Source organism: Myxocyprinus asiaticus, chromosome 10 (assembly GCF_019703515.2).
Source record: "Myxocyprinus asiaticus isolate MX2 ecotype Aquarium Trade chromosome 10, UBuf_Myxa_2, whole genome shotgun sequence".
Lineage (NCBI taxonomy): Eukaryota > Metazoa > Chordata > Actinopteri > Cypriniformes > Catostomidae > Myxocyprinus > Myxocyprinus asiaticus.
Window position 1 is genome coordinate 50,660,001 of NC_059353.1, and position 21,001 is coordinate 50,681,001.

Here is a 21,001-nt window from a genome sequence, read left to right on the forward strand (position 1 = left end):
GATTGAGCCGTGTTGATAATTGACCCGTGTAACGCTGTTTCATTCCGCTTTTGAAGTGAGCAAAATGCGGCCAAAACATACAGATGACAGGGTAAGGCTAATTTATATTCACGAGGAAAGCGCTAACTGATTGTTCAGTGAAACGTTGCAAACCCCTGCCATCCTACGTTTCAGAAATGAGCTCGTGGGCCACTTGAAATGAAGAGTTTGACATGTTGTTATGTGGTGACGTCACTGTGCGTAAGTGCGTGTATTTGTGTGTGATTGTGTGTGTGTGTGTGTGTGTGTGTGTGGTGGGGCCCCTTTCGCAGTGTAGAAAGTGCACAGCTGACAGGGGCTGGCAAGCGTTGTGTTGCGTCAAGAATATTAAATTAACCATGTGAAATCCCAACATTGTGTCTATGCACTATATCTCTGTGGTAACGCGCTCAACAAGCCACGTGATAAGATGCGCGGATTGACGGTCTCAGACGAGGAGGCAACTGAGATTCGTCCTCCGCCACCCGGATTGAGGTGAGTCACTACGCCACCACGAGGACTTAGAGCGCATTGGGAATTGGGCATTCCGAATTTGGAAGAAAAATGGATTTTGCGTATGCCCACCTAAAATAAGTGATGATACGTATGGACGCCAGAACAGCGAGTAGGCTTTTGACCCTACTGAGGTGATGCTGAAGCAGCGTTGAGTGAATTGTGTGTGTGTTTTTAACACGTGCACAGAGATCCTCTCTAAGCGTGCACTGTGCACCGATACGCAGTTTGTTTCAGACGCGATTGAATATTTGCTAATCAATCACATTTTCCATTTCAGTAAGGGGCGGGACATTTCTAGCTTGCACAGTGAAATACTGATGCGCTAACAGCGCTGGAGTCACAACTATTTGCTGTATATTTACTTTGCTGTTAGCCTGCTAAACGTAAAAATATTTATGCATTTAAATAAAACTTACGCTATTAAACTTGTGAAAATACGGTGTCACTGCACTCTTGCTAGTTTTAAATGCTGTTCCTAACTGGTTTGTCCTGTATTTATATCAAATGTCATTTTAGTTGGAAAACCATATACATAATTTTTTATGTATATGGTAAAATAAGATAACTTTTACTACATTTGTATTAGCTATACAATGCTTAACAGTTTATAATGTATCCTATCAAGTAACCATACCATGGTTCTCAGTAGTGTACTGTACACCATGCCAGCAAGAAACTGTCTTACTCAGCTTACTCAAGTTGTTATATAGGACTATGACCATAAATGTTGTAATTTTTATTTGAATTTTTTTTTTAATGAAAATGATCTTTTACACATTAGAGGTAAGTGCATTTTTTTTATTATTAATATATACAGTTCAAAAAAATTCACAGTATGCTTACCTCTTCGGTCACTACTACACCACTGTGTCAGTGTGACATTGTTCACAATTCATTTTACTTCCTTAATGTGATGAGTTTCTGAGCGAAAGAGGATGATTTGAATCTTAAATGTGTTAATTAGAATTCAAGACGTGACATTTAACAAAACTATATATTTTTGTGGCATATTCTATAATATATATATATATATATATATATATATATATATATATATATTATAAAGTATAGTTTGTTTATGATCTGAATGTGAGAAATTTTGTATGTGGAGTTCTGAATTTCTTAATCTGGAAATTTGAACTTGCAATTCTATAATCTGAATTTGTTCAGCTAAAATTTCTGATGTTTAAATATACAAATGTACAGAGCCCCTTAGAGAACATGCGGGAATTCTTTTTTGTTTGGCATGCCCTCGTAAATAGTTTTGCATGCCCTCGCAAGAAATTTACCCTGATTTTACTACAGTAATCATATTTTAACCTTGATCTACACAGTGTTGGGGAGTAACGGAATACATGTAACAGGATTACGTATTTAAAATACAAAATATAAGTAACTGTATTCCACTACAGTTACAGTTTAAATCATTGGTAATTAGAATACAGTTACATTCAAAAAGTATTTTGATAACTGAAGAGATTACTTTGCATTTTATTGTCATTTGTTTCATTTAATATTTAGTCCTTTCAGATGGAAAACATTTATACATATAAATGATGTGATCCAAAGTGTATTTGAACAGCGGTGAAACACTTTCTTATGATGTGTTACATTCATACGAGCAGACAGAGAAGTACGTTTGAAGTAAGTTTGGAGCAGAAGAAATAGAAATAAACCTTGTGTAAATTGTCAGCTTTACGCTAAGATAAAATGATATTTCTAGCCATTTTACATGCACATGTTACCAGATATGATCATAACGTTGGATCATAATTTCTTTTTTTCTAGTAAGATCTTTGATATTAGGGCAAAAATCATATTCAGAGATAATAATTTTTGTATTGTTTTCCTGTAAAAATATCTAAAAATCAGGGCGATCAGTTTGATTGATCTTGTTTTAGAAACAACACTGCATAAGATATTTATGTTTTTCAGAGAATGTATTTTTAACATGTGTATTGTGTCTTACTGTACTGGCAGATGTTTTATAGTCAAAACAAGTGAAAAAATCTACCAGTGCTGAAGAAGTAATCCAAAGTATTTAGATTACATTACTGACCTTGAGTAATCTAACGGAATACATTACAAATTACATTTTACAGCATGTATTCTGTAATCTGTAGTGGAATACATTTCAAAAGTAACCCTCACAACCCTGGATATACATAGTAAAATCATAGTAATAATACAGCAAAGTGAAAACTTGTAAGAAAAGTAATAATTTTGTGGTTATTATGGTTTTATACGTGTATTTGAAGTAAAACCATCGTAACCACAAGGTAAACCATGGTTACTACAGTCTACAATATTATTAGAGTAAAACCATAGTTAAAGTTTGGTGTTTGTCATAACCACAAAATTATGAATTTTATTACCATAGTTTTTTTTTCTTGTATTATCATTATGGTTTCACTATGAATATCAAGGTTAAAATATGGTTACTGTAGTAAAAACATGGTAAATTTATTGCGAGGGCACGCAAAACTATTTCAGAAAAAAATTTCCGCCCTGTCCACTAGGGGGCTCCATACAAATGTATACAATACCCCATAACATTTTTAAATTTTGTTGAATGTCACATGTCTAGAATTCAAATGAACAAATTTCAGATTCAAATACTTTTGTCATTGTTTTAGCTCCATATGTTTGCCTTCTCTAGTTAATTTCTATGGTCCTGCTATGACAAATTAATTTCTAAAAGTACAAAAATGGTTTAAAATAGTTTTAGATGAAATAGAAAATGTCAGCTTTCCAAAAACACCTTAGCAACCACATAAGAAGGCATATAAAACTTTTTATCAAACTACATAAGAAAAACTTCAAACTGTTTTTGTCTTTGTCAAAGTGTGTCTAGACGAGCTTTCCTTTTCTAGTTACACTGTTTTGCACATTGTCACGGTAATTGAGCGATTACAGAAAGATCAAGAGGTACAAAACTTTCATACTGTCACCAGATAAATACTAACTTCAACCCTTAAACCTCCAATCTTCTGTCCACTTCAGGTAGCAGAGAAGGAGATTTACGCTCAAAGACAAGCGCTGCTGAAAGACATTGAATCTGTGAGGAGCAGAGAGGCACAACTTGAATGGAGGAATGGAGGCCTTTGGCAAGTGAGTACATTGCTGGATTTGTATTTTTAGCTGAGTGCTATTATCATACATTACATGTCAATATTTTATACTGTAATACCCCTGAAGACAGGACATGTAAGGTGCATGAGGAGAAGATGAAGACCATGGATGATCTTCTGAGGAGGAGAGAACTTTCTGTGAAGAGCAGGGAAGATTCATTCGATCAGAAACTAAAGAGCGAGTTGATAAAGTGAGCACAGATGTTGTCACTAATACTTCACATTTCTACATTTTTAATTGAAAATTTAAAACTCATTCATTCAAAAAGATTTCTCTGTTGTTTATGACTGATGTTCATCAGTCCTGCAGATGGCACTCTTGGAGTATTTGTTTTTGCAGTCTCTAGTGAAGGCAAGTGTAGTGTGATACATCGTTTGCAACTCATTTTATTTCCCTGATGTGTTTCTGAGGGGATCAGGATATTCAATTAGATAAAAAATTTAGAATGAAACTTGATTTTATACATGAAGAGTTGATTGGATGGTGAAAAGCATTCTCTATATGACAAGTGGTTGAGAAACAACAGGCTTGATGACGTCATCCGAAAAGGAAAGTACACTTTTAACCCTGGGTAAGGCAACATTTTACACTTGTAATTGTACCCTGGGGTTATGAAACCCTGCTTCGGTGCAAGGTACCCTTTAAGCTCTGAAGGTGTTTTTAAAGATTTTGTGTTTCAGAGGCATACCCAAAATTAAAGGCTTATAACTTGACAAAAAAAAAAAAAATAAAAAAAAAATAAAAATAAAAAACAAGGAGGGTCAAGTGTTTGGTATCATTGTAAAGAATACTTTTCAAAAAATGTTATTATATAGATTATGATGCATTCTGAGACTGCTGAAAAATCACACACACACACACACACACACACACACAAAAAAATGTACTTTTTTTTATTTTATTTATTTTTCTTATTTGACATTATATATCTCTGGGTGTAAATAAGGTAAATAAACTGCTTTTGTTTTGTTCCCAATCATGTCAGTTGTAACTGAGAAAAAAATTGTGTTGATACGAGAAAGCAATCAAAAGTTATAGCATTACAAAAATAATTTATCATAGTGTCCAAAAGCCTCTCCAAACAAATAAAACATAATAATTGTACATAAGAACTAATCACACATGCAAACACAACAATGACTAAAGGTTTGTATAGCATGCAGACATGATTTTAGTAATGAGATTTCACAGAATGAGTTTCATTCTGTGTCATTTGAGTCATCATTGAGTCTGTGTCATGTATTTGGAGCCATCTCCTGGTGGTCATATGTAACATTGTGCTTCATGTGGATTATCTAATGATCTGTACATCTGATTATCTTGTGTGTGGACTCATTTGAAAGATAATCACCTCCTCTAAGTAATGGTATGTGATATTTTATGTTCTGTTTATTTTTTGTTAAGTTATAAGAGAAAACGCGGCATATAAGCAACACCAACATAATTGTCAAAGACATACTTAGCTGTTACTCGCTTTATTTTGGTCTGTGAATAAAACAAATAGGCTGGTTGTATTCTACTCTTTGAGAGCTTTCCAACAACATATGATGCATGGCTATTTCATGAGTTTGATGTTTTTACTGATTGGAATGATATTTACAGCGCATTTAAAAGTATAATAATAATAATCAAAACAGAACACTTCTGATTTGTCTGCAAATTTTAAAGCACTTGTTCAGTTTTGGTCATAATGTCTACATGCAATGGAAAATAGAGCTTCTAAACTTTCAAACGAAACCTATTCTGTGTTGGTCAAGACTGTAATTATTAATATTTTGACTATTTTATTTTTCTGGCCGGTGGGCCCATCCGAGCTTAAAGGGTTAACTGCGCATTGCTGTGCCAAAGGTTTACTGTGTGAAACAATGTGCCATTAGAATATTTCAACAAGTTGTTTATGGACATACAACCAATAGTATAATGCCTTAGTGCTTACCTCATTAAATATGAATGCACTTTATACAGTTGTAGAGACTTTCACGCGCTGTTTACTCTCGCCATCTGAGGGATACTGTCAAACAGTGACTGATGGCAAATGCAATATGTGAAGAGACAGTTTTCCTTTTGCGTTTGGTTTTTTTAGTATGTTTCAGTTCCACTGATAAGCAGTTAGGATGCGTGGTGGTCACAAGCTGTATTTGTCCATTCATACGTGGTAAATGAACGTTGTCTTGTGTGTATGGCAAGCCAAACTGACTTTAATCATATGCCAGATATCAAAATATAATTTTCAATAGTTAAAATGCAAATTCTATTAGGAATAAAATGACTACTAGTAAAAGTGCAAATTTTTTATATGAGTAATTAAATTTGCACTTTCTTGATATAAAAAATGACATTAGGCTATTACTCGCAGAAATACACTTTTGTACTAATATTGATATCTGTAATTGCATTTTTACTACTAGAATTTCACAATGATCTGTCATTTAGTCCTCTTCAAAACACAATTATAGATATCTATAATTAATTTCTTACTAGTTGAAATTCCAAATACACACATTAGCAATGTACTGCTAATTAGTAAAAATTTAATTAAATTGTTACTAATGCAAATATCCATTCCTGATATCAACAATTGAATGTTAATTTCGGATATCTGTAATGTGATTATAAGAAAGCCTGTTTAGATATCTTTAATTACTCTCCAATTTATTGATATGTGAAATACTAAGTCTAATATGTTGACAAATGTTCACAGAAATAAATATAAAAATTGCATTTTCACTAGTTGTAATTACATTGTTAATATCAGGGATTGATATTTGTACTAGTAACAATGTAATTTATGATATCAAAAAAATATAATTTTTAATTGTGAGTTACTTTGCTGATATGTGTTTTTGAAATTTCAATTAGTTAGAAATTAATTATAGGTATCAAAGTCAAAGACAGATCATTTGTGAAATTCTACAAGTGAAAATACAGTTATAGATATCAATAATTATCTTTTTTAATAGTTTTTGAATGAATGAATGAATGTCAAGGATTAATGTATTTTTTGTTGTTGTTGTTTTTTTTCTCCCCTTTTTCTCCCCAATTTGGAATGCCCAATTCCCAATGCACTCTAAGTCCTCGTGGTGGTGTAGTGACTCGCCTCAATCCGGGTGGCGGAGGACGAATCTCAGTTGCCTCCACATCTGAGACCATCAATCCGCGCATCTTATCACGTGACTTGTTGAGCGCGTTGCCACGGAGACCTAATGCGTGTGGAGGCTTCACGCTATTCTCCGTGGCATCCACGCACAACTCACCACACGCCCCACCGAGAGCGAGAACCACATTATAGCGACCACGAGGAGGTTACCTCATGTGACTCGACCCTCCCTAGCAACCGGGCCAATTTGGTTGCTTAGGAGACCTGGCTGGAGTCACTCAGCACGCCCTGGATTCGAACTCGCGACTCCAGGTGTCAGGCAGCGTCTTTACTCATCTTTACTCGCTTTAATGTAGTGGCTGATCAGTGTATTTTCATATGAACATTTAGTCAGTAAATACTGTCAGTAATTATCACAAGATGTTTTTGCATTACTAAAATAACCCGACTGATAGGAGTCATTATTTCTGGTCAGTGTTTTGCACTGTAGACGGCATTGTGGCACCACTTAATAGCAATACAGGAAACATTGACGGAGTGTTTTATTGCTGTGTACAAATGGGCAAAAAATGCTCCATCGAAAATCACTAACGGAACAACGTTTTTAACCCTAGTGATAATAGTGACAATAATGTCACTTAATTACAGTATATTTTGAATATTCATTATATCACCAAGCCTTACTGATAACTCTTGAATTTACTCAAATGGACTGAACAGATAACAGAGAATTGTTTTTATTACTCGAGGCATAAGTACATTTTATAATAGCTAAGTAAACCTGTTCCACTTCAAGTAAATTTCTTGCGTTTGTTACAATTAGAAGGAGCCGATAAGTTTATTTGGCCAAGTCCAAGTGGTGAACCGTCAACTTATAATTGATTCCATTTCGACAAACTTCATGTTTGCAGACAGTTTGTTTGTGCATCTATTCTGAGGGAGAAAAACAACAAACATTTGCAGACTAAATATGCAATAAAAAACACTGTATGATTTGTCTGAGGAAGGCGCTGTTCTTGAAACCATCACTGTTTGTGAAGATTGAAAATAAACACGTTTGGATGTGTTCTGTTCGTTGGTTTTGCTTTCTTGGCTGGAATTGTGCATTTGCTGGGAAATCAACTAAACCATGCAAAGACAATATGATTTCCAAAAATCGGACCAAAAGTTCACTGCATGACTAATGATTGAAACTTTTCAGCTAGCAGTGTGTTTATTACAGCAAGAGCATTTGAGATTCACGACAGGCTGTGTTCATACAGAGAATCAGTCTTCTGTGTGTGAACTCATTCGTTCAGATGAGATGATCGTGTGAAGAGAGCTGTAATGAGTTGTCATGTGTTTGTGTTGCTGGTGAAGAGCTCAACGCACCGTCTAAAGAGCAGCTGGCACTGCAGACGGAGCTCAAGAGACTCGAGACGGCTCGCAGACTGGACGAGGAGGAGTTTGAGACGCAGAAACAAGTGCTACACACGCAACTCCAACATGAGGTGGGTCTGAACTCTTGAGGACATTTTGTTGTTGTTTTTGTTTTCAATCCTTCAATTAAGGAACACTGTATGTGTTGAATTTTCATGTCCCAAATGTTGTGATCATGTTTCATTTTATCTCATAAAACCTGTCAAGAACATATTGCACCCCAAAAAGTAAAGATAAAAACAAGAAATCCTATTTTGCATTAAGTAAATTAGTTATTAACTTGCTCCTCCTCAATCAATCAATCAATAAAAAGAAAAAAAAATTCTCGTTTACTATCCTTTCATTTGGAAATATGTTCGAATATGCAAGTAAGATGAATATCTGTGTGTCTTTGCCCACTCGAACCTTTTCTTTTTGTTTTTCTGTTTCAAAAGTGGCTTTTTCTTTGCAATTCTTCCCATAAGGCCTGCACCCCTGAGTCTTCTCTTTACTGTTGTACATGAAACTGGTGTTGAGCGGGTAGAATTCAATGAAGCTGTCAGCTGAGGACATGTGAGGTGTCTATTTCTCAAACTAGAGACTCTGATGTACTTATCCTCTAGTTTAGTTGTACATTTGGTCTTCCACATCTCTTTCTGTCCTTGTTAGAGCCAGTTGTCCTTTGTCTTTGAAGACTGTAGTGTACACCTTTGTATGAAATCTTCAGTTTTTTGGCAATTTCAAGCATTGTATAGCCTTCATTCCTCAAAACAATGATTGACTGATGAGTTTCTAGAGAAAGCTGTTTCTTTTTTTGCCATTTTTGTCCTAATATTGACCTTAAGACATGCCAATCTATTGCATACTGTGGGAACTCAAAAACAAACACAAAGACAATGTTAAGCTTCATTTAATGAACCAAATATCTTTCAGCTGTGATATAATGGCAAGTGATTTTCTAGTACCAAATGATCAATTTAGCATGATTACTCAAGGATAAGGTGTTGGAGTGATGGTGCTGTTTTACATCAGTAATGTCCTGACTATACATTGTGATCAGTTGAATGCCACTTTGGTGAATTTCCTTCCGAAACAGCAAAATCTGTACATTATTCCAAACTTTTGGCCGCCAGTGTATGTTGGGGCTAGTTTTTTCAATTATCAAACTCCCACTTAGACTTTGGGAAATGTTTAATGTGACTTGAAGTGTGATATTTTAGTGCTATCTTTATACTGTGGAAGGCTTAATTTGGAAAATGTTAATAAAGCATTATATTGTTACATATTGTTTTATTTTCTTTCCTTAGATGGAAATAAATGAATTTTGACAAGAAGTATATATAGTGTCAAATTTCAGCACTTTTAAAATCTGCGATTAATCGTGATTAACTACAAAGAATTATGTGAATAATCGCGATACATTTTGTTTTAAAGGTGCAGTATGTAAGATTCACAAACCCTTGTTTTTAGTGACACCTGTGGCCATTAAGTGAACTGCAGCCTGTTGCTCGTGCTCGTGCACACACTCCATAGCGACGTGAGCGAGCATCGGCCAAAACAATGACGTAACGTACAAAGAGACTGAACGTGATCCACCGTCATCATGCTGACAGATGAGGTAGCATAATTAAAATCACACAGTTATGATTGTTTTACTTCAAACTTTGAGACTAAACTAAAACTACTTATCAGCTAACATAGCATACTGATACACACATACAGCTACATACTACTGAACTATACCAGACAGTTTACTGTTGCACGGTTATGTTGCACTATTGTATGTTTTGTATGTCATCTGTTGTACTACGATCAAGAAACCAGCGTATTTGCTTAAATTTATCCTGTATACCTGACTTTTAGTATAAAGAGAAGATCGTTGAAACTATTTGAAAGTTACGAAGCAGGGTAGCTTGCAATTCGTCAGCGTTAGCAGACAAGATCAAGTTAGCTAAAATGACACAGATCAATCCTTATGGCACTATATGTCACATGTTTTGCAGTTATGTAAGTTTACCTGTCCAATAAGAAGAACGCCAATTCAGGGTCGGTTTTGATCCACAAAACTGAACGAAGGTCCCTCCAGGAATCAAATGCCCTGCCGATGTTCACTCTAGTTTTCGCTCGACCACGATCACGTTCCCGCTTATCCAGACGGGATTCAATAGATAAATGTTTTTATATTTGTTTTTTGTTTTTGTTTTTTGGCTTACTCTGAGTTTGTGTAGGAGTCGGTGTTGTGCTGGGAGCCGGACGTTTGCTGGATTCCATCTCTAAGATAATGTTACCTAGTGTTGCAGTTTGTTGTCACTGTTGAATAGCGGAAGAGAAGCACTGAGGCTCTCGGGAGCGCGCATAAACGTCACATCCTTTGGATTTTCCCGGCAAAAGCGACCCGCTCCCTTCGCAAGAAAATCAGTCTACAGGCTTTAATAGGCAACCTAGGAAGTCCGGGAAGGGCTAATTTTTTAAGTTGCGTTACAAGCCGTTCACACATTGGCAAAGAAAAGGTGAATATTACATGAAAAATTGTTACATATTGCACCTTTAATCGACTGAAAGCACTAATATATATATATATATATATATAATATTATTATTATTGCTTTTATTTTTTTCTTTGTGTATTGCAAAAACGAGAATGGGATTTTGTGAATTTGGGGGGCAAATGTGCTTAATTTTCAAGAAAATAATGTCACAATCCAAAAAATCTGAATGATCCTAAAAATAGGCTTTATGTTCTTATATATAAGTATATAATATATTTAATATAGTAATATACTTTTCTCTCTTGTGATTTTTAGTGTGAAATATGATCTGAACAGTGTCTTAACTAGGGCTGGGAACCAAGAACTGGTTCTTATATTTAAAAAATAAATACTCTGACAGTGTTTACTGCTACCATTCAGTGGCACTGCAACACTGCTATTGAATCAGCAGCATGAAACATACAGTGCATCCAGTGTTGTCCGATTCCCGAACTAATGACTATTATGAGCCAGTTCTTTTGAATCAACAGCACAAATCATACAGTAGAGGTCTGCGTGGGACCCACACTTGCACCCGAATGCTCCTGCTTAATTTTACTCCATGTTCACCCGCTCTCTGCCCACAGTGATTTTCTTGCCGACTGCTCCCGTTTCCGCAACCCCGCATTTGTTTTCCACATAGAGCAAAAGCCATGCAAATAGACAACAAGTGTACCATTTTCCAGTCCAAGTTTAACATCATTGAGTCCACGCTTTACTCTGCCATTCTTCTAAAGGCCCGTTGACTACCTGCATAGCCTGCTCTAAATAATTTCTATTTATTGTTATCAAAAATAAATAAATTGTTTATTTGTTAAGAAGAATCAGAATGGTAAAATCCTTACAATTTATATCCATATTCTTGACTGGTTTCATGAGATTCACATGTATATTTAGGATGTGTGCCTTTCAGACTAGTTTGCGAGCTGGAAACTTTAAAATGTATGTATTCTATTGTAATGTTGGGGCGTTTGGTCTTTATCTCTACGAACTCTTTCTTTCTCCTTCTGTTCTTCTGTTTGTTGTGTTGTTCCGTGATTGGAGCACAGCTCTGGAGAATGAGATCCTTCAAAATCCCAAACCTTCCCTGGTAGACCGTTCGCTTCTCAGTTTGAGCTCTGACAAACCACTTCCTCCTGATGTTTACATAGACAGCGCTCTATTCATGAAGACCAGGCCTTCTGACGGTGATTTATGTGAAGCAGGGGCGGCCCTCAGTGTCCCGCGGCAGCCGTGGTCTCGCGGTGAAGCCCTGGATCATGACTCTGAGTTTGTTTCTGGGGCGATGGCTCAGATTCGAGAGCTGGAAAAGGAAGCGGAAAGACTTGAGGAGGCCTACAGGAGCCACCAGCAGAGAGCAGATCAAGATCTCACGCATTCCCGAATTACCTCCACCTACATCAGACCGACATCTGCCTCAGCACACAGTGGCATTTGCTGCTTGTGAGTTCCTGTCGAGAGGAAACGCGAACCTACAGTGGAGGAACTCCGACTAACTCATCCATCGAGACGTTTGTCTTCTACACCTGTCTCCATCTCCAACATCAAACGCACAACTGATGCTGATGAGAGCGGCTGCTCGTTCACTCAAGGTAGCAGTGTGATTAAAGGGGTAATTCACCCAAAAACAAAAGTCCTGTTATCAATTATGGATTTGGAACGACATGAGAGTGAGTATTTTGGGTGAATTGTCCCATTTATCTGGCGATTTAGTGTTTCAAATACACAAAAGATAGAAGCAAGGTGTATGATTTTATGCTGTGACTTATTAGATGGGCTGAGGATGACCTCTGACCCTGATCGGCCATCAGAGCTGTTTGCTGATTTGAGCACAGAGCGGCAGATCTCACCAATCACTGCTGGAGCTTCAGTCAGTCCACCAGACATCCTGAGAAATAAAAGTACAACACGAGACCACAGCAGGAACACACACACAAACACAACCAATGCTAGAGTTGTGCGATATTACTAAAGAAATTAAATCTTGATATATTTTTCATTCTACAGTTGAAGTCAGAAGTTTACATACACTTAGGTTGAAGTCAATAAAACCCATTTTTTAACCACTCCACAGATTTAATATTAGCAAACTATAGTTTTGGCAAGTCGTTTAGGACATCTACTTTGTGCATGACATGAGTAATTTTGCCAGTAATTGTTTACAGACAGATTGTTTCACTTTTAATTGACTATATCACAATTCCAGTGGGTCAGAAGTTTACATACACTAAGTTAACTGTGCCTTTAAGCCGCTTGGAAAATTCCAGAAAAAGATGTCAAGCCTTTAGACAATTAGCCAATTAGCTTCTGATTGGAGGTGTACTGAATTGGAGGTGTACCTGTGGATGTATTTTAAGGCCTACCTTCAAACTCAGTGCCTCTTTGCTTGACATCATCAGAAAATCTAAAGAAATCAGCCAAGACCTCAGAAAAAAAATTGTGGACCTCCACAAGACTGGTTCATCCTTGGGAGCAATTTCCAAATGCCTGAAGGTACCACGTTCATCTGTACAAACAATAGTACGCAAGTATAAACACCATGGGACCACACGGCCATCATACCGCTCAGGAAGGAGACGCATTCTGTCTCCTAGAGATGAACGTAGTTTGGTGTGAAAAGTGCAAATCAATCCCAGAACAACAGCAAAGGACCTTGTGAAGATGCTAGAGGAAACAGGTAGACAAGTATCTATATCCACAGTAAAACGAGTCCTATATCGACATAAAAAAGCCAGACTACAGTTTACAAGTGCACATGGGGACAAAGATCTTACTTTTTCTAGGTCTGATGAAACAAAAATTGAACTGTTTGGCCATAATGACCATCGTTATGTTTGGAGGAAAAAGGGTGAGGCTTGCAAGCCGAAGAACACCATCCCAACCGTGAAGCATGGGGGTGGCAGCATCATGTTGTGGGGGTGCTTTGCTGCACTTCACAAAATAGACGTTCATCATGAGGAAGGAAAATGATGTGGATATATTGAAGCAACATCTCAAGACATCAGACAGGAAGTTAAAGCTTGGTCACAAATGGGTCTTCCAAATGGACAATGACCCCAAGCATACCTCCAAAGTTGTGGCAAAATGGCTTAAGGACAACAAAGTCAAGGTGAGAAGCTTGTGGAAGGATACCCAAAACATTTGACCCAAGTTAAAGAATTTAAAGGCAATGCTACCAAATACTAACAAAGTGTATGTAAACTTCTGACCCACTGGGAATGTGATGAAAGAAATAAAAGCTGAAATAAATCATTCTCTTTACTATTATTCTGACATTTCACATTCTTAAAATAAAGTAGTGATCCTAACTGACCTAAGACAGGGAATGTTTTCTACGATTAAATGTCAGGAATTGTGAAAAACTGAGTTTAAATGTATTTGACTAAGATGTATGTAAACTTCTGACTTCAACTGTATGTGTATCTTGATATTTATGTATTTGTTCTGAAATAACTATTTTTGCAATCAAACTGCCAATCAAAATGTTTAATGCAAGACATAAAATAATGTTTTTCACTAAATAAGCACAAGAACATTTTTTAAAATTATTTTCAGTCATATGCAACATTTATTTATTCTTGAGTTCATGTTGATTTTGATTGACTGTGTCTCTAGAAAAAAAAAAGGAAAAAAGTTTTAATAATATTCCTGGAATACCGGAAATGTATGTTTACTTTTATAATGTTTCTATTGTAATACATTGTAGATGACTGTAAGAGTGCAAGTTTTGTTTCCCTTATTTGTTTGTGCGAGCTGGAAGCATTGACCCCAAGAGAGTTCAGGCTTGTTTATAATTAAAACATTGCGTTATGCACCAAATCTTCATTTTCTTTTCTTTTTTTTCTGATTATGATAGGAATGGTTGCACAATAAACTACATTTTGGACTCTTGTATGTCTGTGCCCATCAAAGTAAGGAAATAAATTTTTTTTTTTTTTAACATTCAATAAATCAGTTTTAAAAACTATCGGCCGATTAATCGGTTATCTTCCTTTTCCAACACCTTAGTGTGTGTGTATATGTATATATATATATATATATATATATATATATATATATATATATATATATATAGATAGATATTTTTACTAAAACATTTTATTACACAAAGAATACCAAACAGGGACTTCTGATTTGTGTGTGTGTGTGTGTTTGTGTGTGTGTGTGTGTGTGTGTGTGTGATGATGATGATGATGATGATGATGATGATGCAAACAAGCTTTTGAATGGAAGTTTTAAATCAATTAAAATGATAATTATACATCTTTCTTAAACGGACTGATTTCATGAAATTTACGTGACCTTGGCAACTTTTTGCAAAAACACATTATGTGCTTCATTACACATTTTTCTGCAGTTTCACAGTGAAATGTCCAGCAGGGGGCGCCAAAACCGAGTGAAATCATGACGAGGTTTTGAATGTGAATGTTAGACGGAGGTTTTAATTAGTAAAACATTCCTCCCTAACCTAAAACTTCAACCTAAACCTAACCAATAGTGTTCTAAAAGCAAATGCGACATGAAAAGCATATTTTCTGAAGCAACCACGTAATTACGTGTCACTTCTATGACACTTTCGTAACGTGTCACGAGACAAGGAAGATTTGTGAAACTAGTCTTATGACATGCTCTTCAGGAAACTTAATGGCCAAACAAAAAGCGCTTTAAAATCATTGAGAGATTCTCAATGCTACTTAGTTTGATATTGGCAGCAAAATCATCACAAATATATCTTGAATGTTCAGTATTACACCTACTGTGAACACAAACACTTCTATTGATAGCTGATAAACTGGAGCACATTTAATCTTTCTATTATGTAACTTCAATCATCTCATGTGTGTCATGCGATATCTGTGTTTCGATTGGACATTCCACCCAAACGACAGGAGGTGATTTCGTGTTCATCTCAAGAGACATCCCCTCAGCCAGAGAAGATCAACCTTCATGACCTCACTGACCCTGTGACACGTACGACCTCTCTAAATACTATATATATATATACTGTATATTCAATATACATAATCTCAGGCACTTTCAGCCCTGTGAATTTCTAAAATGTTTAATCTAGTTAAAGCATATTTCACACTCTATTTAATTGAATAAAAATGTATTAATTTCATTATTATAATCTACTACTATACTATTAATAACTATTATAATAATTTAATGTGTCATTTCTGTCATGGAAATTCCCACCACAGTGTCATTTCCAGCACATCTCATATTCTGTATTGTGTTTAATAGAATTCTGTGCTGGAAATGACGCTGATGGAAATGACATTTTTAATGTTTTTTAAATAAAATGAACTACTCCTTTGTCTTGCTAAGACTAATTTCATAGCTAAAATGTGATTTATCCTAAATACACACAATTAACCCTATCATTTTAAAGAAAACTTTTCAGTTGTTTTTAATTATATAGATTATGATACATTCAGAGACTCTCAGCCTAAGAAACTGCTGAAAAAAAAAAAAAAAAAAAAACTGAGCCAAAAATTTAACATTTTTCTCATTTGACTATATATCTCTGGGTGTAAATAAGGTGGCTCTGAAATTATTTTGTTTCCAATCATGTCAACTTTATCTGAGAAAAAAGTTGTGTTGATACGACAAAGCAATCAAAAATTATAGCATTACAAAAATAATTTATCAATGTGTCCAAAAGCCTCTCCAAACAAATAAAACATAATAATTGTACATAAGAACTAATTACACATGCAAACACAACAATGACTAAAGGTTTGTATAGCATGCAGACATGATTTTAGTAATGAGATTTCACAGAATGAGTTTCATTCTGTGTCATTTGAGTCATCATTGAGTCTGTGTCATGTATTTGGCGCCATCTCCTGGTGGTCATATGTAACATTGTGCTTCATGTGGATTATCTAATGATCTATGCATCTGATTATCTTGTGTGGACTCGTTTGAAAGATAATCACCTCCTCTAAGTAGTGATATGTGATATTTTATGTTCTGTTTATTGTTCATGAAGTTATAAGCAAATACGCTGCATATAAGCAACACCAACATAATTGTCAAAGACATATACTTAGCTGTTACTCACTATATTTTTGTCTGTGAGTAAAACAAATAGGCTGGTTGTATTGTACTCTTTGAGAACTTTCCAACAACATATGACACATGGCTATTTGATCAGTTTGATGTTTTTACTGATTGCAATAATGTGTACAGTGCAAATTGTTTTTATATAAATGATCAAAATGGAACACTTCTGATTTGTCTGCAAATGTCAAAGCACTTGTTCAGTTTTGGTCATAATGTTTACATGCATTGGAAAGTAGAGCTTCTAAGCTTTCAAATGATACCTATTTTGTGTTGGTCAAGACTGTAATTATTAATATTTTTACCAATTTTTTTTTGGCAAAGTTACAGCTTGATTTAGAAATGACAGCCAATAAAGACAGAAATGCTTTTGATGTTTTTAAGATGTTCTGCCATCATCATCATCATCATCATCATCATCAGCCGTTACTGTACAGAAGGACACGCATGATGAGGAGGGATGGCAGGAGGAGAGGGGACAGAGAGAGAGAGAGGACGTGCAGGAGAGAGAGCTGGTTAGATCATCACACACAGTTACTTGATTTCAGCTGGAGTGATGAGACCCCAAAACACACTTGGTATTTAGATGACGACATTAAAGACAAACGGGATCCAAAACGTTTTGAGATTTGTCTACTTCAACCACATTCAGAGGTGGTCGAATGTGGGCAAAAACACATGTGACCACACTGGGCTCGTAGGGTAAATGCTCATCCATTCAAATGCACTAAAACAAGAGTTACAAATTGACCGTTACACGCTGCTATAAGAGAAAACAAACAATTCGATAGGGAAAAAAAAAAAAAAATCACTAGGTGAAATTTTTTCTTTAGGTGTCTTAGTGTTTTCCTACAATGGTGTTTTAGTGCCACATCAAAATAAAAAATACGATTTCGAGAATAAAGTCATAGTATTAAGAGAATAAAGTAAAAAATAAAGCGTTTTGAGGATAATCTCATAACATGAATAATCTTCATAAACTTTTATGAAAATAAATTCATAAAGTTTCAAGAATAAAGTCATAGTATAATGAGATTAAGTTTGTAATATTTTTATAACAATGTCAAAATTATTATAATTTATTTTTATGTGGCACTATAGCCGCCTTTTCACTGTCTCCGACATTCACATACGACTGTCGTATTTCTCTAGTTGCAGTCGTGTTGAATTGTCATTTTGTTCGCAATGGATTTAATACACTAGGAGAAGCTACCAAAGGTTTACCTCAGAATGACATTACTATGTGTGATTTTGTTGAGCAGATGAATTAATTAAATAAAATTCAGAATTAATATTCACTCAGTATTTATTATTCATAATATTATTTATCATTATTACTATTTTTATAGTTAATATTATGATAATTAACAGCAACAACAACTATAATTTAGCATATAGGAAGCAGAAATTAATAAATGTGAATTTAAATATATAGGTTTTGCGTGTGCTGAAATAAATTCCACGTTTACACATTTAATCACACATTTACTGTAATAAAAACTCTCCATTGGAAATGAAGGACTTGCAGTGAAAAGGCGGCTTATGTCCTACAAAAAAATTTTTTTCCTCCAAACTTTTTTTTCAGCATTTTCTTTTTTTCTGTGAAATTTTTTCTAACAAAAGTGTTAGAGAGTCTTCTGATACATGAAATCACACAATAAATGAATATACTTCATGTTTCATATGGCATTCATTATAAAGTTTGACAGCGGGAGTTATTTCTGATTGTTTGATGACTTTCACCATATTCTGTCACCTTGTCAGCATAATATTTCATCCTTACTGGTAGTGGCACCTAGTGGCTGAGGATGGTACAACATGCTAATTGTTAGCTAGCAAGGAAAAAAATGATCATGTATTGCATCTTAAGGAGAAAACAAAATAAAAGGACATAGGCTCAGGAAGGCACTAGGACACCTAAAAAAAGGTGACATTTTTTACCTTGCGGTTCAGGGCTTCCATATGTTTTAATATCATGCAGTAACACGCTGACTTAATGACTGATATATGTCATCACAAGGAATCTGATTCCCATAGCTAACCCAAACCCTATAGTTCAGTTAACACAACTAAAACGAGACTTTATTCAAACGTTGATTTTTTATGTTGTTCCAGGAAGCTCAATATGAGAAACAAGCAAAAAAGGAGAGAGAGAAAACAGAGGGTCATGTGACACCAAAATTGGGCTTGATTCAGTAAGTCTAAGCGGTCATTAAAAAAAAGCAACACCTTTTGTATTCACGGTCAAAATTGTCCAACCATTGAAAATGTATGGGAAAGATAAAAAAACAAAGCGATTTTTTTTATCTGTCAAATACAATCAATAAATCAGCCACAATGCAGAAAAAAACAGACAGAAATTACAGGGTGAGACTCTAAAACATCCTCAGTGCAAAACATACACACCCACTCACACACAAACACACACACACACACACACAAAAATGAACTGGTGAGACTACAACACACTCACAATGCAGAACACGTACGTGCGCGTGCGCGCACACACACACGCACACACACACACACACACACACACACACACACAGGGCATCAATAAGTGGAGCTCTACAGCCATCTTTTCTCTGATTCTTCTGTTTTATACTCTAATTTAATTTTAAGAATTTTGCAGTTCATTTCTGTTTGTTGATGTTCATTTTCTTGACATTATTATGCATTTACTTTGAGTTATTACATTTTTCTGTTTTAAATAAATTATTGGTAGAAAAATGCTTATTCTGTGTCTTCTCTTTGTAACACCATGGTCAGGTTTGATTGCAAGCATAATGACATAAACTGCAAAAACTGACACTTCAAATCTATTTAAAATGCTAAACTTTGACAAATAATACTTTGATAATGTTTAAATATATATCCAAATGCATATCTTGAAATAAAATATAAAATTAATTTACAACAAGTCATCAGACTACACATTAGGTGACTACAGACATATACTGGCTGTTACTGGCATGACGTGGTTTTCAAGTCATGTTATTTATATTTTGTTCACCAGATGGCAGAAATCTGCCTCCAATTTATGTCACATTCTCATATTTTCTTCATGTTTCAACTTATAGATGTGTAGGTTCTGAAATGTATTATTTATTTATTTTTAAATGTGCTTATTTGTATATGCAAATTAATAGTACAATTTAGAAATGTACATGTAAATAAGATCAAAATAGTATAAAATCCCAAAAGAAATGCATAATTGTATACCTCAGGGAAGAAATGGTAACATTATCATCATAAAAAAAAGGGTTACACATCTGACCCTTCTGGGCAAAAATGACCACGAATACCAAAGGGAGGTGCCAATTTCAATCCCATATGAAGGTTAACACACTGACAATTAAGCATGCCCCCCATTAACTTCACGCTGTATTGCGGGAAAAATTACATTATAATAATCTGCATACAGTACCACAAATACTACCATGCAAATTCTTAAAAACATCTGTTCTGTATTTGTTTGTTGTTGTGTTTCACTTGATGTGTGTGAATGAATTTTCAGAGCCCAAATAAAGAGGCGTCACAAGAGCAAAGCGCTCAAGATATTCTGCTGTCTGACACCAAAGACGTCAGGTCAGTTGTGTGTGGTAAATATACGTTTGTACTTGTTGAATAGGAAGTTGAGAAATAATTCTGTTTATTCTGTCTTTTACAAACCTTTTGTTCTGCAGCATCGGCGCGCTGTCACACAAAGAACCTGACGATGATTTCTGGTGAAACGCTTCCAAGACCAGCAACATCGCCGTGTTTACCGGTGTAGAGTTTTATGTTTGGTGCTAATTTCCTATTTGTTTATATTAATGTTCTGATTCAAACAAAAACCTGTGTGTATTTCTGTTTTTATTTAAAGGTTGACTTGAATACATTGCATATTTTATTACATGAATCCTAACCGTGACTGAATGTTTTAAGGATTGAATCACATCTCCGCTCTGATGAATATTTCTAATAAAGTTCCTACAATCATGAAAAACCTTGAAATAGCAGGACGTTTTTCAAATTGACTTCCAGGCATGGAAATTACATTTTACAAAGACATAGACATCAACTTTCCTAGTTATGCTCAATTTTCCATCAATGTTCTTTGTGAGCACAATCTCCATGCTTTTTCTTTAATACTTTTCCAGTAATCACGTACAACTAGAAAATTCTGGGAACTTCACTGGGAAAACAATAGTGCAATCTCAAAGATTTACAGATAAAAAAAGAGAAAAGTCTATCTAGAAAG